The 21,697-nt window shown below is 41.1% G+C and overlaps 1 protein-coding gene across 2 annotated transcripts in view; it reads left to right on the forward strand.

Moving 5' to 3' along the window:
• Positions 1 to 21,697, forward strand: part of Csmd1 (CUB and Sushi multiple domains 1) — a 1,511,659-nt gene that overhangs the window by 49,800 nt on the left and 1,440,162 nt on the right. The gene's annotated exons all lie outside the window — the stretch shown is intronic.

Raw genomic sequence — 21,697 nt, forward strand, 5'->3', positions numbered from 1 at the left:
CTTATTGGATTCAGATTTAATTGTTATAGTTTCTTACTTCTAGTAATTCACAGTCATCCAGGCCAACAAAATGAAGCAAGACCTACAGTCCAGAGTCATAGAACGAAGACCCAAAGCACCTGTTATGGTGGCTGGCCATTTGGACAAAATAAAGGTACCAGGATTCTGGTCATTGTATGATTTACAATACTGACCTAGGAAAACCCTATCTGAGATGGTCTTTTCTCTGCCCCAATTTTTCACGAGGATGCTACCCGCAAAGTTAATTCCATGTGAGGTTGGACCTGTCCCACCTTGGTGTCCCCAGAGGAGAGAGGCGAGGGAAAGGCTGGGACTCATTGCCAGTTCCTGTGTCCTAGGATGCGTGCTTTTCTTTCACAGCGGCTCATCCAACACCTTGGGATGCAGGACCGACCTGCACACGTCTGCCTGGTCTGCAGCTTTCCAAAAGAATTTCTCTTCCTGCCTTGAAGCTGAGGGTGAGGGCTGGCATTTACTCACCTTCTGGGCTAACAGTCCTCGTTTTGTTGGTCTTAAAATTCATTTTCGTTATCTTGACACAAAGACCCAAAATATGACTTTTTTTTTTGTTCCCACAGGAACAGGCGGTGAGGAGGCAGAGATACTGACAATTTACCAAAAGGGGGGATACTATATTTAAACAGCATATTAATCCACCATGATACAGCTGGGCAGACTGTGTTCCTCCCAGGGAAGGCTGCTGCTCGGCTCAAACTGACTAGTGCCGTCAAGCTTGCAGAGTGAGAAAATGTAGCTCAGAGTATACGAACAAGGAAGGAAAGGGGGGAGGGAGGGAAGGGGAGGGAAGGAAGGGAGAGGAGATAAAGGAGGAAATGGAGAGGAAGTAGGAGGGAGCAAATAGGAAAAGAGAAGGAGTGAGTGAGTGCTGGAGGAGGGGAAAGAATTGGCAAGAGAGGAAAGAATTTGAGATGAAAGAAGGAAGGGAAAGGGGGAAAGCCATACAGCCTTCCACACTGTCCAGACAAGGTAGAAACTGCTTGAGATCTCAGAAAACTCTGTTAGCTGCTGTTGTCCTTGGGTACACAAGAAAAGAAAAGGAATTTTTTCTCTTCATCAGCACACAGGGGGATTATACTTTGGTCAGTAAACTCTATCTTCAGTTCCTGCATTTTGCTAGAGCCATGTCAAGGATGTGACTCTTGGGCAGTGACTTGCTGAAACTGGTATTGGCATCCTAGGGACGGGAAGACAAGCAGGCAAGGATCAGAACTTGCGGAGAACAGGACAAAAGCCTCTGATAGATATTTACAGATCGGGGTTGAAATGACTTAAAACTTTCCTTGTTTTAAAGATGACGCGCGAACTGTTTATGCCCAAATCTGAAAGCCCTCACTGGTGTCAATGGGATCAGAGTCCTGAACGCCCATAAAGACATGCTAACCCTCACAAGTGATGCTGTTCTTTGCCAACACGTGGAAATACCAGATTTCCAAGCAAGGGTGTAGGTATATGGTAAATTGAGAGTTCCATTTTCAATTAGAATTCTGTTAAGCCCTTTCTTTTGTATTTTGCTTTAATTGCACGAGGCACTAATGAGATAGTATTTTTAAGGACAAACTTCCAAAGAGATTTTGGAAGCCTGTGTCATGAATCTCCAGAAGGAATAAGTCGAGCACGTGGATATTCTCTGCTCTGAAATCAGAGTTTCTGAAGTGTTTCTTTTTATATGCCAAGTGGGTAGTTACTTGATACCAAATGTTACTTTTTAAAAACAATTTTATATAAAAGCTAGTCTTTTAACAAGAGACAAGTTATATTTAAGAAGCCTCTGAAAAGAAGGGGGAAAATTCAGTATACAGTTTTAAAAGTAGCAAAGTTCTCACTATTGGCTCACCCAACTGTGTGGGAGCAGCAGTGCTCAGGTTGACGAGGAGAAACTGACTTTAATGAATGCAGCCCTGCCATTATTTCGTATACAATGTGTAGGTCTTAGCAACTTTCATTTTATTCACTAATATTGATATTATTTTCTCAAATGAGTTATAGTCTTTAATAGTTTTAAAGATTTGTCTCTACTTTGTGCTTGTGTTAGTATATACCATGCTAGTGTAGGAGTCTGCAGAGTCTAGAAGTCAGGGCGACATCACATCCCTGGTAACTGAAGTTACAAGAAGTTGTTGACTGCGAATCTATGTGCTGGGAACCAAACTGCGGTCTTTCGCAGGAGCAGCAAGCACTTGTAACCACCGAGACATCTCTCCAACTCTGTAGCCTTTAATTTTTATATTGGATTTGTATGACAGGCACGTGGTTTGTAAATATTTGTTCTACAAGCAATCTAGTGTCCAAAGGACATTTATGGAACATATCTACCTACATGTCAGCCAGTGAAACCAGGGCTGGAAACCAACAAAAAATGATACCACGTCCTAAGCCAATTAGTAAGGTGAAATCTGTGAATGGGATTCTGAGCCTTACCTTATCTCATAGTATGACCATGTTCTACCCATCCTGTTATCATAACATGCTGGGAGCAGCTTAATACTGTACATCGTCTGGAATTACTTTAAGTGGTCTTACAGACCAGAAAATGCGTTGAATTCTTTTCTCCAAGAGAGACAAGATTTAGAGAAATGTTGTTTTCACCTTGCATGAAAAATCTAGCTCACAGTGAAACCAATAAAATGATTGTTTTTCTGGTGAAGTCAGCCTGCTAGGCAGATCCCTTTGGCCATGGCTTCCAGTAGGTTGAATTGCCATTCCGTGCCATTTAGCAGAGTGTCTCCACCAGGCCTGGATGGAGAATCAGGCTGTGAACTTGACGTTGGCAAAGAAGTACACCAATGAGCAATAATAACACCCTGATATTGTGTTGGTTTAAGGCAAAGTATAAGCTGTGCCTCCCAGCAAAGGAATGACAGGTTTACTCCACAGCAAGGGGTAGAAGAGCTGCATCCCCTATCAGAAGCATTTCTACCACAGCCTGTTTAAAACTGAAGGCAGAAGCACTATTTCAGAGAAGGAGGTGAACTGGATGGCAGCCCTCTGCTTCTACCCCAAATAACTTCACTACATTTAACATAAAAGCTAACTAACGATATACTAACACACGATAGTCAATCATATCACTCCCATAGGAAATCCTGTGCTTGTATAAGTACTGAGCTCAAACCCATTGTGAATGGACCACTTATGCCAGGCGTTCTTAGTTGTGAATTCATTTCTGTATGACCTCCCATCAAAAGCAAAGATAGACTTTTGGTGTGTGTGTGTGTGTGTGTGTGTGTGTGTGTGTGTGTGTGTGTGTGTTTAATTTCAGCTCAGATCCCATTAGGATCTATAGGGTTGCAGGTCAATGTAATGCTGTACACTGTATTCAATGGTAGAAAAGGAAAATGTAAAAGAGATGAAGCTGCCTTCTCTGGATTCTAAGGTAATAAGACAAATAGAAAATTTGCTGTTTAAGTTTCTGCTCTTCACATGTATGTTCACACAATCTATTGCAGCCTGCTAACCCTCTTTTATTTAAGATTGAAAATTAGCTGCTAGTCTCTACAATATAAATGAACTCAAAACTGATACCTGGGGTAGCGCATATTAATATTTGGGGTTTGGCAGGAGATAGTCCTTGGGAAGGCAGGTGATAAATGTAATTGTATTCCCCTCCTTGCCAATCATAGCGGGGCATATTAAGCCAGCTAGAATGTGTACTGGTGTGAGCTGTTGGCACACTAAGCAGCCCACTCCACTGCAGCGACTCTGAGTTTCTGCACAGCTGGGCAGAGTAAACTCATAAATTAGAGGAATGTCAGGTGTAACTTCATGGACCCTTTCCTCCATGTTAGAGTTTGTGTCTCATGAAGTTTGTTCAAGTTTCCGTGTTTATTAAACAAATGTTTCTGATGCCCTGCTGTGTGACAATTCTAGTAATCAGAGATGCGTGCATGACAGAAATAGACTCCTTTCTCTTTGGAAAGAATACCTAGTGAGTAAATCAGCGGTTCTCAACTTGTGGGTCATGACCCCACAGGATTCACATATCAGATATTTACATTGCTATTCATAACAGAAGCAAAATTAAAGTTACGAATTAATTACTGAATTTTGTTGCTCATGAAATAATTTTGTGATTGGGGGGTCACCACAACAGGAGGAGCTATATTAAAGGGTCTCAGCATTAGGAAGGTGGAGAATCACACTGGACGTAATGATCATGGAAGTCCATGAAGCTGGTATTAAGTGTACGTATGGGTGAACAGATAAGGTTTCCTGTACAAAGGGCTTTTTTTTTTTTTCGACTTGAGACCCTGGGAGTCAAGGAGTGGGAGGTCCAGCGGCCTTCTGGAGGGAAACATCTAGGTTATCCAGAGGGCAGAAGCTGTGAGATGTACGCTGCAGGGCTGGGGCTGCACAGCCATGGAGGCACCGCAGAGAGAACTGAGGGATGGATTCCAGGAAGGGAGTTCAGAGAAGGTCGGCAGCTACCCATCCCTGTGGCAGACGAGAAAGAATGACTTTGACACACAGTGTCTTATATGTCAATCCATGGTTATTTCAGGCAGGCATAGAGGCAGAACATCATAGAAAGGATCATGTGACAGCAAGGGGGCTTGCCTCATGATGGTCAGGAAGGAGAGAGAAAGGACAAGAGCGAGGCAGATTTCATAGTCTGAGGATCCCCTTTAGGGCTGCACCCCCATTATCCTTACTACTGAAAGTTCTATTACTAAGTTATAGAACAGGTTAGTGACTACGCCTTTAACTTAGGACCTTTGGGCAATATTCGTGACAAGTCACGTAGGGTTGTGGAGAACAGAGCCAAGTAGAGCATTTACTCGGTTGAAGGAATTCTACTTCCTCCCTAGAGCGTTGGTGACTGGCTAGGGATGATCTAGCATTTGAAGCAATCGCTGTGGATGCTAACTAGGTACTGTCCAGAAGAGTTTTCGTTTGACTGAGAATGTGGCAGGCTGAAATAGGCTGGGTGGGGCTTTGGGGAAAACTCAGCCTGATTCTAGGGACATCCTGATATTAGAAGTCACAGAACTTGTTGGTAACCTGATGAAAGCAAGAATCAAGTAGGAACTCATGGTATTTAGGATGTTAAGGGGGACATGTGACAGCTAGCTGTCTGCCCCATGTCTCACCTGACTCTATGTGTAATTTCAATTTCATGCCCTTAGACCCCATCCTCATGGCTCTTTTCCTGGCTGAACCAGGAGTGGGCCTTGACTGTTGCTTCTTCTAACCCAGGACAGCCTAATGCAGGATCATTTTTTAAAGTGCAGCTCTATATAATACCCCTAGTCCTCAATGGTTAAGTTAATATTTGGGTAATGGACTATCATCTCAGATGGGTGGATAGATATCTAAGTAGACTTGATCCCAGTAACTCTGAAATTGAGGCCCACATGATCATTCTATATGAAAGGCTGTTGACACCCTACCCCGTGTTCATATTCACTACGGACTGAATTTAAAACAAATGGTACAGTTCTTTGGGGGCTTCAACAAAGGGCATAATTAGGGATAGGATGTGTAGTCCTTGGTACCATAGGAAGAAAAGAGCGTTTCCTGTGGCTGACTATTTCCTTTGTTTTCAAGCCTGGTGTTGGGTCTAAGTGAATGGTTTATAAGTCAACATCAGTGAATATTTACTTACTAAGTCATTAACAGAAGAAGCTTAAAATCTACTGATGAAAAAATTATTTAAATAGAATTGTAGACCTTTCTAGAGAGGAACACGTGGAAAAAAACATAGGCCAGTAGGTAGTAGACAGCACAGATGGAGGATAAATACATTGGGGATAAAACAAGGCTCAATATCAGTTGCAAAATCTCTATTGGTTGTTGGTGCTAGCTAATGAAAGAGAAAGCAGAAGCCTGCCATATACATGCATTCACAAGGGATTTGAGAATTTAGGGGCATATACAGTCCTTTAATGTTTCATTTTGATGTTTTCCTCTAACATCTCCACCACTTCCTTTTATTTTGTTTTATTTTAGTGTGTGTGTGTGTGTGTGTGTGCGCGCGCGCGCGCGCATTTGTATTTTCCTTGTGGACATGAGCATATGTGTGCATACAGTGCTCAGAGAGGCCAAAGAAAGGTGTGTGGTTTCCAAGTCCTGGATCTAGAGTTAGAGGTGGTTGTGATTGTCCTAATTAGGGCATGGAAAATTGAACTCTTTTTTTTAAAAAAGATTTATTTATTTATTATATATATAACATTCTGCAGGCCAGAAGAGGGCACCAGATCTCATTACAGATGGCTGTGAGCCACCATGTGGTTGCTGGGAATTGAACTCAGGACTTCTGGAAGAGTTGCCAGTGCTCTTAATCTCTGAGCCATCTCTCCAGCCAAAATTGAACTCTTGAGTCCTTTGCAAGAGTAGCAAGCACTCCAAACACCGAATCTCCTCTATAGCCCTGCTATTGCTTCTTTACAAAAGTAAAACACTTAACAAAAAATGAGGAAGGTGACTACAGTTGATGCATCAACTATTATATGCAGTGTTGAGCGTCTTAAGTTTCTAGGAGATGCGGCTGTGACATTAAGGTGAGAGAACTGCCTGGTCAAATGTGCAGATTTTGCAAATAGAGAAAACATAGAAGAAGTAAAGAGCTTACGATAGAGTCAGAGGGAAGGATATTACTGGGAATGATGGATGTTTTATTATCCCTGTACTCAAGACCATAAAACATTCATGTTTATATCTGATACATTCGTTTATTCATTTGTCTTTTCGAGTTATGATGTGATGGTCTCATGAATATCAGCACTAATGTCATCAAGCATCATTTAAGAAAAATTCATAAGCCAAAGTTCTCTTCCAAAAGATACATTTGCTTGCTTGTTTGTTTGATCATTTAGCTGCATATGAGCTTTCCCTTTTGTGCTCTTGAGGTCTCATCTGGAAGGAAGAAACAGCCCAAAGTCTACTCGAACACAAATATGAACCTTTGGCTGTCATGTGTAAAAGTAGAGAAATAAAGTTTATAAATATTTTATATATTTTATATATTGGATGTAACAGAACTTACTTTCCCAGATAGAGAATGTCAGAAAGAGTACAATACTAGTAGTCACTGATTACAATGGCATTGTTGATTTTAAATTATTGCAATTAATTTTTATAAGATATGTACATTTGCATATGTGTATGTATATATATATATTATTTTGTATCTATCTATTTATTTATCATCTATCGTGTGTGTGTGTGTCTATAGAGCCAAGGATAATCCTGAGCTCCTGGTCTTCCCATTCTACCATCCAAGTGCCAGGATGACAGGCACACACCTCCATGCCTGCTTTATGTGGTGCTGGATGTCAAGACCGAGTCTTCCTGCACCATAGGCAAGCACTTTCCCGACTGACATGCATCTGCAGCCCAGAACAATGTATTTTAGGTGTTTATTACTCTCGCTAAGTTTTGATTTGGCTACAAATGGAACAGCCTCTAAACAGAAGTCTTATAATTATGACCACACCTGATCAAGCTATCCAGAATACGCTCACAACTGGAAATTCAAGTCTGCTTTGATGTGAGGCATTGGCATAAGTACAAATCAAATCACAAGAAGTCACACATCTCATCACAAGAAGTCACACATCTCAAGCCATCAGTGATCGTGTGTATTCATTTTTCTCTGATGAAGTCATCTAAGAGATTTACTTAATGACCCAGAGTTTAGATGTATAATAACTTAAAAAGCACAAGCTAGTGTCCTCAGGTACAAACTTAGCATCTAGGCTTAAAAACATGAACTATTCCAAAGCATTTGAAAAACCAGTCAGTGCAATTCTTATATAGAGTAACTCATATCATTTGTCACAAAAACATGTTTAAATGATTTGCTCAACATTCATGGGGCAGAGTGGGTGAGGTATTCAGAGATCTGAATTCTTTTCTCTTCTGTCTGTTGCTGTGTGTGAAAACATGGGAGAAATAATCTTCATTCGTTGTCTTTGAAAATTCTGATGCTGGGAAGATGGTACGGTTGATAAAATGCTTGCCACACATGTTTGAGAACTTGAGATCACATTCCCAGCGCTCACTCTAAAGCCTGGCGTGGAGCCCCGCACATGTGATCCCAGCCCCCAGGAGGCTGAGATGAGAAGACACCAGGAGCTCACTGAACAGCCTTCCCACATGCAAGACTGAGCTCTACATTCAGTGAGGCTCTCTACAAATCAGGCTAAGACTAGAAGAGACAGACACCTGAGGACATTGACCTCTGAATTTCACCTGTGCTCATGAGTTCCCTCAAATGCACACAGAAACATATGTGTAACATACATAGATACAAATCCTAAAATATGAAATGATACCTAGTGAACATGGTGGAAAACAATTGAGTCCCAGAAAGCATTCTATTTATGTTAGTTCTTTAGGGGTTTTCCATTTAACATGTTTGATGAGAAATAATTTATTCAAAACTCATATAGATTGATGGCTACCAAAAAATGGCATGGAAACTTATCAAATTTTTAATAGGAAAGCTCTGTTTACATAAGATTGTTAAGAGTTTTTACAAGATGAGAAATTTTGATTAAATTACCTTATAAAGTGTTTGCAATTATCTTAGTCATATAAAGATAAATAAAACATGTAAATCAGAAAAGAAATTATGCCCCATATTTGCATTAACAGAGTATGGCAAATCCCTGCTCAGCGTAGAAAGCGCCAAAACCATTTCCCTGTACTGTACTGACAACTAGCTCAGCTCAGAAGCACAAGGGCAAAAGCGGCTCCCATCCCCTCCTCTGGTAGTGATGCCAGTTTCAAGCAAACTGTGATGCAGAAGAAGAAAGAAAGAAATTGTATTGTAAACTTCTCTGTAATTATTATTGCTTTCATAATTCAATGTGACTTGCCAGCTGTTGGAGGTCCAAACCTGAGGCACCCCTGCATGGTGAAAGTGTGTATGTGACAGGGTTCACGCCAGGCACAGTTTGCCCCATCCAATTGATTACTGCAAGAAGTCCCCTGCTGTAGTTACTGTCATCTTCCTTACAGTTTCAGAGCACAAAGCCTTAGGGCCACAGAATGGCTTCTCCCCCAGGGCATCCACCTGAGCTCCTATAACGGTCTGAGCCCTAATCACTGGTGGTCTTGTCGAAACTTTTCCTTGACATTTGTGCTTAAAGGGAGGATGAAAACCCACAGTCCACAGCCTTATCCTGTCCACAATGAAATCCAAAGAGGAGGCTTCTTTCTAACTATCAATCCTTTTTGTGCTAATTACATAAGACAGTACTTGTGTTAATAGGATGCGTTTGTTCATTTTTCAAAGTGCATATGCTTTTAAATCACAAGGTTGTGTACTGCAAGATGGAAATATACAGTGCAAGTCATCAGTTAAAATAACGTATTGCTAAACAGGAGGAAGGGGGTGGTAGTGGACTGAGAGGAATGGGGTGGGGAGAAAGAGAAAGAGAAAGAGGAAGAAGAGGAGAAAGGGGAAGAGGAAGAAGGCAAGGAAGAGAACGGGGAGGAAGAGGATGATGAGGAGGAGGAGGAAGAAAGACAATGTAAAGAATTTCCATCCACAGTTAAAGCCTATGCAAGGATTTTGAAACACTGGTTCCCAACTCCATGTCAGCAGGGCTGATACTTTTGATTCAATTTACAATATCCTCCAAACTTTCAAACCTCTTACCATTCTGCCTCCATAGAAGTTCTGCATTTAACTTTGGGACAAGTGGGGGAGAGTTGTGGATGTGACTGTATCTTGGCTACAGAAACCAGTTGTTCTCACACTCATGAGTATTTGGAATAAGAAGAGGATCAAAGGAAAGGAGACTAGCTACAAGGAAGACTTGATCAACTAACAGCTCGAGCTGTTGCTATATTGATGAGAATCTCTTTCTGGAGAGTTCTTGGTGGTGTTTGGCAGCCTTCTAGAAAGCCTAGGGAAAGTCTAGGTTCTCATGCTGCACCTGGATGTCATTCAAGGGTTTGTAAGTCTTGCAAGACCGTGTTCCCTGTACGTGGCAAAGTATGGGCAAAGAGGTCACTCCCTGTAAGTGCATACATATTCATGCAAAATACTACACTGCATTTTTAAGAATGAGCTTAAAGAAGATAAAAATTCTACAAAATCACATTCTATAACACATTTCAAGCAAAATAAGCATAACTTTTGAGGTAGTTTTAGAAGACTGAAATAGATCTTAGGGTGTAATTTAGGTTTTCCCAGTATTTCTACATAATAGGTCACTGTGTTCTACACTGTGGCTAAGAACAGCAAGCACATTTATTTTGGCCAGTTCCAGAAACCTTTTTATACTCATGTAATGCAACTGTATAGATTCCTTGGAAGCTGGAAGCTTCTAAGCCTCAGCCACAAACACAGCATCTAAGAGACAGTTGTAAGTAACTGTCTGTTTAGGTGAAATTATCTCATGAAGGAGTGGTACTTCTCTGTGAAACAATAATTTTCTCAAACTTGATTTTAGGGCACAAGTATATGTTCTGGATGTGTAGAGTAGCCTTTCCAGTGTGAATTTCAAGTCTTCGTTGAGACTTCATTGTTAACATTCCAGCTGTTCTCTGTGAAGATTACAAGATGGAATACAAAATCTATCACTTGGGGAAGTTGTTTGAAACTACCAAGAGAAGAATGATCTGCAACAGACATATTATAGAAAGGGATAAATAATTTGAGTGGTCTAAAAAGTTGTGCTTTATCCGCATAAATTGTGAGGAAATACCCTGGCCTACCTTAGAAATACCGCAGGTATGTATGACCACCTGCTTCGTGAGTGGCCATCACTGAGTTCAACATATTCTGAATTATTATTTGCTTTAGATTCCTTTACTGAGTTTAATATTGTTAGGATGCAGTAGAGGACTGGGGAGGTGGCTAAGACAACGAAGTGCTTGCTACATAAGCATGAGGACCTGCCTGAGCCTGGATTTCCAGCACTGGGAAAAGCCAAGAATGGCAGCATGCAACGATAGTACCAGCACTAGAGAGAAGACTCTGTATAGTTGGGGGATGTGATGTTGGCAGTGGTAGAAGAACATATTCCTTTGGAGTACAATGCCCTCATAGTTCTGGAAAGTCTGAGACCCACCTTCAATATTAGTCTAGAGTGGTGGTTCTCAAACTACGGGTCTTGTGATCCTTTGGGAAAGTTGAACGACCCTTTCACAGTGCTCAGATATTTACATTACGATTCATAACAGCAGCAAAATTACAGTTATGAAGTATCAGGAAATAATTTTATGGTTGGGGTCACCACAACATGAGGAACTTTATTAAAGGGTCTAAAAATTGGGAAGGTTGGGAACCACTCTCATAGAGTTTAGTGTGTCCTTCAGGTTCAGGAGAGCCTGACCTTTCCCGTAGTGTCCCTACAGCCATAGGAGCATAGAAGACTCGACTAAATTCAATCACCCTCAAAGACAATCCTCAGACTTTTGATGCATAGTATTTGCAGTGGGGTTATGACTGAGGAGTTTCACGGCAGGAAGCTATGTTCATATTTCCAGGCCCTGAACTGTTCCACTATGAAGGCAAGTGTTGATTGCCATGTGTTAAAAAAAATAATTACCTTACTAAGAATTAGGTTTCTTTATGGAATATTTTAAGGCAAATTTCCTTTTGTCGTTTTTCTTCCTGCTATTTCACAGCCCCCTGCCCACCCTGCTTTCTCTCCAGCAGGCTCCCTTACGCTGTCACGTCGTGGGTGACCTCTGTCCACTACGCTTTTTCCAATCATATCTTTTGCTCCTCCTGTGGTCTCCTCTGTAATTTGAGAGTAACCTTCCCTACAACCCTTCTTAATACCATATACACATGTTAAAGGTTAGGATCCCAAGATGAGAGAAAATTGTGACACGGGTCCTTCTGAGACTTCTTCCCCTCTCTGTGCCCCTCCACAGAGACACTCATCTGCATTGTTCCTTGCTACGTTGTTCTTAATCACGAGGAAATGGCATTGGCCTAGATGTGTGCCAACAGAAGAAGGAGTCAAGGAATTGTGGCCTATATACACAACGGGACTGAAGTCAGCTGTTAGGGAAAATGAAATTATGGAATTTGAAGGGCGCATGTGCATTTTCTATTCCTAGACAACTGCCTTCAGCTTTCGGCTTTCAATGCAAATGCAGGAGGAGCCCGTACTCGGCGATGGCACAAAATCATCCTCACGGGTGCACAGTTGCCTTGAAGACTGGACATTGCATTCCGCATTCCAGTGCATGCAGTTCTGTCACCAGGACAAGCTTTACAAAAGATTGGGTCTTATTTTTATGTCACCCCTGAGCACTGCCAGCAATATCTGCTGATGCTGAGAACAAGTCCTTAATTCAGAATTAGCCCATGTTCTTGCAACCCAAATGTGCTAACATTCGATTTAGCTCCATAATTGTGGCCATAGACAGAATGCCCTCAAAGTGTTCCTGTGGTGCGTACTCTACTTTCTTTTATAAAAACATTTTTATGCCCTGAGTTATCTTCCTGACTTCATCAGATGCCTGCTGAACACCACCTGTCTTTTTGGCATCGGGATATCCTTTGAAGTTCTGGCTTCGCCTTTCCAGGGCAAATGGGGCCCATTCTGTACAAAAGTGGCCACAGGTGTGCCACTGGGGGAGGGTTGGGGGGTGGGAACATGGATTATTTTTCCCCGTGAAAGAGATGACACTTGGGGTTCTACACTGACTCCCTGAGATGATCCACTCCTGCGTGGTACCTAGAATTTGCTGAAAAGATTCAAGCAACTTTGAAATCGGCAGGATGCCACTGCGACAGATGGGTCTCCATGTGGCCACAGTGCCACGTCTTCTATGCATCAAGTGTCTCTGTTGAAAACCCGAGCCTCTGCCAGTCATATCCAAACGGATGTCTGTCTCCAGACCTAGAGTGACTGCGTGAGGCTCCGTGATCTTCCCAGACTCACAGTCCAAGGCTTTAATTCTCCCCTCCCTTGGGTCTGCTCGGGAGACTTGGGAGCTCGTAATTGAGAGTTAAATTGATGCAGTCATAATCCCCGCTTTCTGCTTCACCTTCTGCCGTCGACTGCCCAGGAAACCTAGTGCTGTCTCCTCTGCGTGTGCTGGTTCACAGAAACTCTAGGAAGAAAACACATGCTGGGACCAGGCGTGAGCAAGGAAGAGAGCAGGCAGATATGCTCTTTCTCCTGAATGCGATGGTTCAGTGCAGACACTTCGGTGTCTACATGTGTATCACAATCTGTGGGTGTGAGTCTACATGAAAATGTTCAATAAGAGTTTTCACAAATATAATAAATGCATGGAGAGAACTCTGCTACTAGGGTGGGAGTGGGTATGTTAATGAACATCGGTATTTGTGTTGCATATTCTTTTATGTGTGGATATGTATTAAATATAAATGTATATAGCACATAGATATGTGTATGCTTATATGTATGCATTATATACACACACAAATATATATATATATATATATATTTCTCATATATGTGATAGTGAGCTTTTTTGATCCCATGCCCTTCATTTGGCAGCTACAATCTGTAAGCCCTAATTTAGCATGACCTTATTAGACACAAGGAGCTAAATAGCCTTTAGGACATTTATGAAAATGAATTACAGTGGCTCCTGCCCAGCATTTTGACATCGGAGAGAAAGCACCCCACTTTCTTGCATAAGGTACCTTCCATCTGTCTGGGGAAATATCACCGGTCTTTCTTGTGATGTCAGTCGAAGTGTGTGGAATCGCAGTGGGCTAAGTTATGAATGTCCCACGGTCTGCCTTGCAGAATTTCTCTTATGCTACTCTTGTACGTGAACTTTGTTAGCTTGTTATATAAGTTGAGAAAATCTACAGTGCTCCTGAAGATGAGAACATCTAATTTTTATTACATTTTCCTTCTCTGGGCTTATTGGTATGAACCGAAGCCTAGCAAAAGATCTGCTGGGAACCAGAGACAGAAGGGAAAACTTCACCATTTTTGTCTTCAGTGTATGAGAATAAAATATTTCTGGGCCTCCCTACAGTATGCTTGCATTAAGTCCCCGTTACCCCTTTCTTTTCACATCTGTAAGTCTCACAATGCTTTTTCTTCTCTTTCCCCTTTACATGTTTTGAAGGAGAAACCATTCTCAGAATTAAACTTAAAGTTCAATAGGTTAAATATAAGTGCATATTTATATGTGCATATATGTATATATGCATTAGATATGCATGCGTTATATATTTACATATTTTTAAATAATTCTCATATGTATGATGGTGAGGTTTCATGACCAGTGACCTTCATTTGTCAGCCATAATCTTTAAGACCTAATTTAATATCCATAGGTTTAAAATCTTTCTTTCTGCTGATGTAAGTACCAAATTGCCATTTGCCTCCTGCAGAAGTACTTTTTATGAATTGCAATATCACACCTAATACATGAAATTACAATCACTGGATATATAATTTTAAATCTTAACTGGATACAATTAATTAGAGTCCTATTTTTATAGATTCCTTTGATAATTACATTAATTAAGAAGGATGCACCATAATTGGGTTCTGTCCAAACAGTAATATCCCTGGCAGCTGCTGGCTAGAGGAGCCCTCCTCATTATGATGCCCTGAAGAATATGGTAGAAGGGTTGGTGTGTGACTTGGCATTGCGCACACGATTATGGAAACACATGGATAATTCCCTTGCTTACTGGTTTGTCAGTGGTTCTTCCGAAGATTAATTAAAGTCAGGAAACATCTGAGAATGGAATTCTGATCCACACTGTGCATCTGGTGAGAAAGAACTTTTGTCTTGATGCTGAAGCCATGTGGGTAGAGAATGATGAAATGATCTACAGCCACGTGCTGGAGACTTGCCCTGGAGTGTCCTCTGATGGTATATGTTTCTGTTGGAGATAGGGCTCTGGGAATAGTCATTCTCTAGCTCATACTGATGGATGATGGTTCTCATTCTCATCAGTGACATGGTATTTATACAGCCTCTAGCCAGATACCTAGGACTGGGAAGACGAGGAAAATGAGGAACCATTCCATCCCACAAAATGGTCCGTAGTATGGAGATCTGCGTTGAAGTAAACACTAATGGTAATCTTGGTGTTTGGTGGTAGGTGTGGCCACAGAGCTCATGGGTTCAGATTCAGGACACTGAAACAACGACGTAGCTGGGGATGCCCCTCAGACAAGCACTTTCTACAAAACCCACTGCCAAAGCCCTGTCTAGATATCTGGTTCTTTTCTTTTCTCCCATGTTTCTCCTACAGGGGGAGAAGAGACCTAGAAGAAACAAAAGTGTGATCCTAAGCCTAAATGTAGTCAGCATCTAGCAGGAAGCCAGAGAGAGTTGAGCAAAAGTGGCTGAAAAAGTGCAGGCATGGAATGCTTAAGATGGGGCTGAGAAATACACTATCACCTGCCATGAGGGTTGTGATGTCCAGCACATCGGATAAGCATCTCCTCTTCTCACCATCTTTCCTATGACTAATGGTCTTTCTCCTCCTTCATCCCAAGCAATGATGTCATTTTAGTTTAGTTAGCTGCCTCCACGTGTTTTTCTCAGCCATGTTAGCATTAGCTTGGAAAACAGGCCTCTTGCTTGGTGAGAGAACACGCTAATTCTAAGCACTCTCTCTTTTGATTCACTGAGGCTGTGGTAAGAACCAGGAAAGCTTTGGGATTGCACAGTGCTGATATTCAGTTTTCTCCAACTAATTCTCTCTCTCTCTCTCTCTCTCTCTCTCTCTCTCTCTCTTCCCCCCTCTCTCTCTTCCCCCCCTCTCTCTTTATTAACTTTTTGGAAGCTCGATTTCCTCATTTAGAATCTGCAGAGATTTAACTATTTTTGCATGCTTGATTGGGTCTAGAGATCTCAGATGGCTGGTGTTGCTAAGCAGAGGGCCTGAAACACTGTAGAAGTTCAACAGTAGCCTCGCTTATTTCTACAGCCTGAGAGGGTCACAGCTTCTTCCTCTTGCAATTATATATTTAAGAGGCTATTGGTTCTACTTGTTCAGCTGACACAAAGACAGTCACCAGATACCTGTTACAGTTAATTGCCTGAAGCTAGACTCACTTGACCTTTAAGGCATATTTATACATTTAACATAAATAGCAATAATGTTACTAACATCTTGGTAAGGGACAAGTGTCTGGCATTATGTACATCATTATACAAAATATATACACACTCAAATATGTATGTGTGCATTAGTGGGTGTGATTTTTGTGATCAAAACACTTTTTATAGAAAAATCAGAATTGAGAAACTGAGTTATGAAGTATAACTTAGTCCTCCTCTTCCTCAAACTGGACTAGAGGGGGAAGAATTCATGCGTATAGATACTTTGAAGTCACTGTTTTGCAAGCACCTGATACTTTCAGAAGTACCTCCTGCAATAGTGCTGGCTGAGAGAAGGCGTAGGTATTGGTCATTCTTTAAAAAGCAAATGGATTTCTATCTACAAGTTGCTGCCAATCTATACAGATACTCATATATATACTTTAGTCTCTGTAGAAGAGTTGATTCAGGGCTTGATTAAAAATCAGCCACCCCCCTCCAAGGTTGACTCAGCTTCAAGGTGGTTTGGGGATTTGCCAGCTCAACCCACTTCTGGAGGGTTCAAAAGAGTTATTTATTCTAAGAATTATATAATCACTTCCCCACAGGAGCTCAAAATGCTTCTGTCAGGAGGCGTCTGCCATCCCTGGAGGCAGCTGAGGGCAGGTGTTGGTCATAGACTTTTTACTGACTTGATATTAAGGAAAATTACTATGGACTGTTGGTAACAGTGACATAGGCTTCAATATTAATCTTACAAAATCTTGGAGGACTATTTCTGGGAAACAGATACTTATGCTGTGTCTGAAGTCATCAAAGTATCTAAAAAAACTGAATAACAACCAGTAGGAGTCTTGCTGGTGACTTTCAGGAAGAGTTGCCATCCACCTGCAGGGTTGTGAGGTCACTTGCCGGTTTCTGGGACCTTATCCGCACACAAAGAGATGCAGGTTGAGAGGGACACTTGAAAATTATACAAAGCAGAGTTTGAGGATAAAGCATGTGTACTGTGACTTATCAATCAGATTGCTAGATGTTACTATTTTATGAAAATAAATTTCTAATAGCCATAATGCTGCATTTGACATTAATTTTCAGAAAACTCTAGATGAATGTCCATTTCATCCACAAATCCACATGTTGAGATTGAGACTCAAAGATGACAATCTTTGGCAGAATACTGGGAAGCAATTGTGCAACCTTCAGGGATGGAAAATGTGTTCCCAGAAAGCATCTGTGAGCATCTTTTGAGCCATCCACCATATGAGAGTGTGGCAAGAATATAAACCAGGAAGTGACCTATCTAAGGCACAGATCTGCCAGCATCCTGAGCTTGGATTTGCAGCTCTGGAACTGAGAAAACCTCTGTGCCTGCATAGACTATGAAGGATGTTAACATATCAACCTCATAATATTGTATAAATAAGATTATAAATAGTGATTGCTAACTGCTGCCAGTTAGTCCATATATTACAATATAATTTTAAATCAAAATTTGTAAAATTGAATCTAGTGACTAATAACTGAGGCTCAACAAATGTGGCCATGATCAAAGCAGGACCCACAGAGCTGAAAACAGGAACACATTGGGAAATCCATGAAACCCAAAGTAGGTTCTGTGAGAAAGGATTTAAAAATGGTAGACCTCTAACTAGATTAATGGAAGAAAGGAGAGAGAATCGCTAGGATCAGACACTCAGGGCACTGCATACATCCATGCCTGCACGATTTGATAATGTGGATGCCATGTGCCAGTTATTGGAAAGATTCAAAATAGCAACACTCGCACATGGAGTGTATAGACAGTCACCCTAGTCCTCCTCAACCTTCCAGTCTTACCCATAAAATTGAATATTTATTTTGGTATTAGTAAAAGGAAAAACTATCTCATGGAGTTTTGATAATTAGCCCTGGCTTTCATTTGAACTGGAATGACAGCGAGGTGACTGCTGACAGAGAACTTACACAGATAGCTGCTGTGTAACATGCGTGAATTGGCATGAAGCATGTGTCCCTTTCTGTTACATCACCTTATACTTCAAAACTGAACTCAAGAAAAGGATGGTAGGGATCCATTCATCCATTCACTCAATGCAACTTTGAATTTTGACTTGTGAGATTTGAAACTCAGTTTGAAGATATATTTTAGGGATATCTTTTCCTTAAAACACTCTGATGTTTATTCCAGGCATGTCAATTAAGATGTATTATTTGCTCCCATGCCCAGTGACTGAAGGGCTGAGCTCCTGGAGAGTGAAGAAGTTTTCAGCACGTGAGCTAGCCTAGGGTTCACATACCCTGAAAACCACAGACCTTTTATCTTAGGTCGTAGATTGCTGTTACAATTTCACAGAGAAAAGCCATTCTTTCAAAGGTGACAATTCCCAAATAGCATTCCTGAACTCTTGGGCAAGCATTTATACCTAGAGAATATTTTACTTTGATTTTCTAGCAAATGTTTTTAACTCATAATTTTGAAAAAAAGTTGATTTTTTTTGTTGGCCACAGATATAATTAGAAACCACCAATACACTCAAGGTTTTAAGGACATCAGGAGAGCAGGACTGCTTTAATTTTTCCTTTACAGGTGAGGAGACTGAGACACTTGGTCATTATATAATGTACTTATATCATAGACACAGTGATTGGTGCAAGAGGGATTTGAACTTGAGACCTTCCAACTTAAAAAAAAACAAAACAAAACAGAATTCGGTCATTTTGCCTGCATGCTAACCGTGGAAAGCTTCCCTCTGTCTTTTGTAACAGAAAGCAAGACTGAGGTCACATCAGGAAGTAGATAGTATCCTACTCTTTAAAAAGAAATATTTACTAGGAAGATTGTAAAGCAGCATTGTGGGACAAAGCCAGCATCCCAGGGAAGTGGTGTAAGGAGACACAGCTCACATTACACTCATGCCTTCCATACAGGGAGAGATCGTTGGCTCTCAGGGGCAGCGTGTTCTGTACTAAACCTTAAACATGTCATCGTCTCACTGTTGTGCTGAGTCTAGCCATCAGAAGGAAAGGCATGTAGACAACTCAAGTCTTGAATAAGCACAGCTGTTGCTTCCTTTTAGCCAAAAAATCATTTAGGAAAGATGGATAGGAAGAGGCCTGTTGATCAAATCAGCCCTACATTAACTTACCTGTAGACCTGAAGGTGGACTCAACAAATGAACCCCAAGTGGAATCATTAATCTTTAATGACACACTTTGCCATGTATAGAAGAGAAAGGAAAATAACACGAAATTTCCTGAAAGCACCTGAAAGGATCTTCTGCATTAATAGATTAGGCAACAAGTTCATCACTGGGAAAATAGCTCTGGTGGCAAAGCACCTGACCAGTCAACCTGAGGACCTGAGTTTAGATCCTCAGCCACACACACAAAAACCCAAGTGTAGTGACACATGCATACAATACACGGAAGTAGGGTGGCAGAGTCAGGTCATCTCTAGAGATTGATAGCCAGCTAGTCTTTCCTGATCGATAAACTCTAGGTTCAGATAGAAACCCTGTCTCAAGAGTTAAGTGGAGAGAGGTAGAGGTCTGGACTAAACACACCAATGTCTGAATGTCTGGGTCACACCCCCACCCCCACATACAAGCACACATGCATGCACGCACCACACACACACACACACACACACACACACACACACACACACGTACACACATATTACACAGACAAAGTGATCCTTGGCCTATTAAATCCCTGTGCCCATTTTAACTCTCTTAGTCCTATTGATGTTTAAAGGATAAAACCCCACTTACCACAGCACTAAGAAAAATGTATTTCTAATTAAAACAATCAAACAAACTATAATGAGTGTTGATTTGATAAATGCTCTCTTCGTCAAGGCACTTTCTCTAAATCAGCATAAGCAGCATATGTAACCTACCCTGCTATAGGCTCAAAGCAGTTCTTCGTTAACCAATAAAAGCAACACACATACAGAAGGACCTCCCACACCATCTGATGATCAATGTGTCATCCTTGAGACATGAATAATTCTGTAGGAAACTTTCATCTGACATAGTGGTGTAGCTCGAATCCAGAAAACCCTTACACAACCTGCCACAATTTGCTCATAGGAATGGCCCTGGGAAGTGACCATAGTATTTTCAAAGGGTGGATTTTTAAATATTAAATAGCATTTTCACTTTAAAGTCAGACTTCATGTCAACAAATAATTTTGCTTTGTTTGTTTGTCTTTGTTGTTGTTGTTTCCCATAAAGCTTCTTAGACAGGATAATCAGAAATTTGGGGCTGGGATCAGAAAGAATAGATCGGAGGAAGATGTTAGAAGTAGCCAGAAGCACTGAAAAGGATGTGGGATGGCTTGTGCTTTATAATTACTAAGACTAAAGAGTATGTGGAAGCGACCTGTACCTCATTTAGAAGTGTGTAAGTCAGAAAGCCCTTGACACCAACGTCTTTATTTTTATCTCTATCTTTTCCCTGCCTCAACCCCCTCCCTTGTATCTATTCAGGCCTCTGAATCAGCACAATAGACAGTATAATGAGAAAAAGTCACAGCCTTCATTTTTTTTTTTTACAATTTTCTGAGTATTTTATAAGCTGACTACCTTGAAATGTTTCCAAAGCTATGGAAATCAAAGGCAAGGAGGACTGGTGGACTGAACACTGACCATACCACCTCTGACACAGTGTTATCTCAAACCTCATCAAATGACCATAATGACTGGATAATATGTTACATGTATGAGAAGGCCTGACTCACTGTCACAGGTGAAATATCAACTAGGACCTTTATTTTAGGAATGTATTGTGATAGTATTCGTAATATATCACTGCTTATGGCATTTAGTTGAGTGTCTAGAATATTCAAAATACACGAGGAACAATCCTATCATGGCAGAAAAGTGTCTGAAAGCTTCAGAAGGTCCTTGCTGTTTTTAATATCCCTCTCACACTAATACAGAGTGAATAATTCCTTCACACATTCCCAGGTGGTGGCTAAAGTGGTGCCAAAGAACCACAACCCAGAACCCTGGGCAACGTTCTAGGGTTCCTGACATGGGGTACTGATAAAGACATGAAGCTGTAACTGTTCACAGTAGACAGTGAGTGTTTTATGCAAAACTTTATTATCTAGAAATTTTCCTGAAGACTGTGGCTACCATCTTGCATTTCATTCTGAGAATGTCTACTGTACTGGATATATGGTTGGCCACATGCAGGCATCCAGTTGGTTAGTCTCTTATGTGTTTGCAGATGCTCACAGCATTCCCAAGAGCCCTCAGGGATATGGTTGGGATTACTCTCTGCCCAGGACACCCGAGTCTCCCACATGCTCCACTTTTGGGGCTTCTCTGCTTCAAATAATCAAAGTCATGTATGTAAAATGCTGGCACTCCCTTCTGCGCAGAGTGTGGTTCGGGGTAAGAATTGTGGAAGAAAAGTTTTTCTGCCTGTCGTTGTGTCTGTGTGATTTTATAACAAGATATTGTCAGTATTTTGTGGGATGTTTTTACTGTACTTTCAGTGCCTGTAAAACTGAAGACTCTGAAGCCTTTGGGATTGGTGCTTGGTACCCTGCCTAAATTTAATTGACTGGTAATTGTTATTTGGCTAGGATTGAGACTCGCAGTGTATGGAGATTACCCCACAAACAATTCGTGTGTATTTCACATCAAATTAGTGCCGATTCTTACAGCTTTTCCTCCTG

This window comes from Myodes glareolus, chromosome 23 (genome assembly GCF_982192425.1).
Source record: "Myodes glareolus chromosome 23, mMyoGla1.1, whole genome shotgun sequence".
Classification (NCBI taxonomy): Eukaryota; Metazoa; Chordata; class Mammalia; order Rodentia; family Cricetidae; genus Myodes; species Myodes glareolus.